The sequence below is a fragment of the Etheostoma cragini genome, unplaced genomic scaffold, assembly GCF_013103735.1.
Source record: "Etheostoma cragini isolate CJK2018 unplaced genomic scaffold, CSU_Ecrag_1.0 ScbMSFa_2915, whole genome shotgun sequence".
Taxonomy (NCBI): domain Eukaryota; kingdom Metazoa; phylum Chordata; class Actinopteri; order Perciformes; family Percidae; genus Etheostoma; species Etheostoma cragini.
Window position 1 is genome coordinate 1 of NW_023267128.1, and position 2,147 is coordinate 2,147.

Below are 2,147 nucleotides of genomic sequence, written 5' to 3' on the forward strand. Positions count from 1 at the left end.
CTCCCCCTTTCACAACTTCGGCTGTCCTGTCCATTAAAGGCCTAAAATGCCCCAAAAAATAATCCTAAAAAAAACTAATGAAGAAGACTTTAACAAATCTAAATCAACCAGAACCAAGTCCAAGAACTTTCTCTTTCAAATGTTACACCTGTATCTGTCAAGTCCTGACCATTCCCTGACCAGGAATTATATCCATTATATTACAGAATTAAATACACTACAACAGTGGCTGTTATATAAATACAAAGCAAACAGTTTTACAGGTTTCTCGAACAAAATTCACAATTTCTAGCACTGGTTTAATGACGTGGTCCAAATTCAGCTTCTTAAACACCAGATGCTCTTGATGGATGATGCAGTGAAATGTCCAAAAATCCGGGAAACGGTCGTCAGCTTTGAACAGCCCAACAAGGCAATTTGCAGCTCCTAACATAGCTGGTGCACCGTCTGTGGCTTCTGCTGTCAGTTCTGACAACTGCAAATTTGCCTTCTTATCAACAGTCATGAGTGTCTCTTTCAGGTCGATGCCACGGGTCCTGTCTTTTAACGGCACAATCTCAAGCAGCTCTTCCTTAGTTGTGCAGTCTTCTGACACAGACCATACAAATATTGCCAACTGAGGTTTATCTTGAATGTCACAACTCTCATCCAAAGCAATGCTGAAATACATGCATTTCTCAAGGTCCGTATGTAACTGTGTTTCAACGGAGTTGTTAATATCCGATGTTCAATGTTCAATTGTGTGACGTGACAGCTGCAGGTCTGATAGACTGCTTTAAATTGTCCTTTTCAGGCGCGAGGATAGCGATGACCTCTTTGAGAAATGTCTTCACCAGGTCCCCTTCACTGTATGGCTTTTTAGCACGAGCAATTTTCCATGCTACCTGATATGATGCTAACGTAAGAGTCTCTGAGTGCTTTGCGAATTTTTGAAAAAGTTGAGTCTGCTTTTCTGACTGCCGTTTCAACGTGTTTACCTTGTGCTTGCGGAGTTCACTGCCTTTGCGGAAATCCCGGGCGATGTTAGCATGGAGTGAGATGAAATGGCGCTTCAGGTTCGATGCTTTAAAATGCGATAGCAAAGTCTCGCAAATCAAGCAGAAAGGCTTCCCATTTTGTTCCACAAAAAAATACAGTTCCTCCCACTCAGATAAAAATGTCTTGTGCTCCTCTTCATATTTGCGCTTAGCTTTACTTTTCCCTCCTGACTCTGTCATTATTCACTCACTAGCAGCACCTACCTTGCATTGTCAACACACGATACAGCTAGCTACGGCAACACGACTTAAACAAACCACATGGTTATTGTTCTATGTCTTATAATGATACAGACCGACGCAAAACCTTTCTTTTTTTATTTTAACCCAGCCACGCAGTAAGGCAAGGCAAGAGCCTCACAGGAGCAGGCAAAGAGATTGTACTGGGGGGTAAAGTTGAACATGACAAACAAGGGATTTAGTCGCTAAAGAGCAATACGAGCTAGCCAGGAGTCGAACCTAGAATCTTCTGATCCGTAGTCAGACGCGTTATCCATTGCGCCACTAGCCCTACGTTCAGTATTAGCAACAGCTACGTTCTCACACCATTGTATGCAAACAGTTGTGATCTTTGTTGGCAAGGCTGTAGAAGGCCAGTTAAACGTTTGTTACAGTCCAACATTTGGGGACTCTTGCGGGACTTCTAGGCTAAGCTGTCCAGATTCTATCAATGTACAGTAAAGCAGAAGATGTAGTTATTCAAAGAAACAACAGAAAAGTAGCTTCTCACAGGTGCCGTGACCCAGATTCCTACCAAGGTTGCTGCAGCCACCGTAACGCAGAGTACCAAGCACTTTAAGATCACGACCATTTGGTATTAAAATTGCAGCGTTGTTGTGATAGCATAGTCTGAAATCAGATCCACAATTATGCTGCTATTTTCTAGGTTCCCCTAATTGATGAGTAACAACTGACAATTCCAGAGATAGTTTATCTAGTACTGCTGATTCTAAAAAAAAACAGAGAAAGCTTGATGATATCTGTGCTTGAGTTAAATTGAAGGATTTAGAGCTGTTTTAGCACATGTTGAAAAGATGTTTATGCATCATTTTGCTTTTTACTGTGTATTTAATTTACTGTGATAGACAGTTTGTACAGGAGTAAACTTGG

The 2,147-nt window shown here is 41.5% G+C and overlaps 1 non-coding gene across 1 annotated transcript; it reads right to left on the reverse strand.

Annotated features, from left to right (window-relative positions):
* Nucleotides 1–1,475: 1,475 nt before the first annotated feature.
* Nucleotides 1,476–1,548, reverse strand: trnar-acg. Its single transcript has one exon. It is a non-coding gene; the product is annotated as a tRNA-Arg (tRNA).
* Between the last annotated feature and the right edge of the window lie 599 nt (nucleotides 1,549–2,147).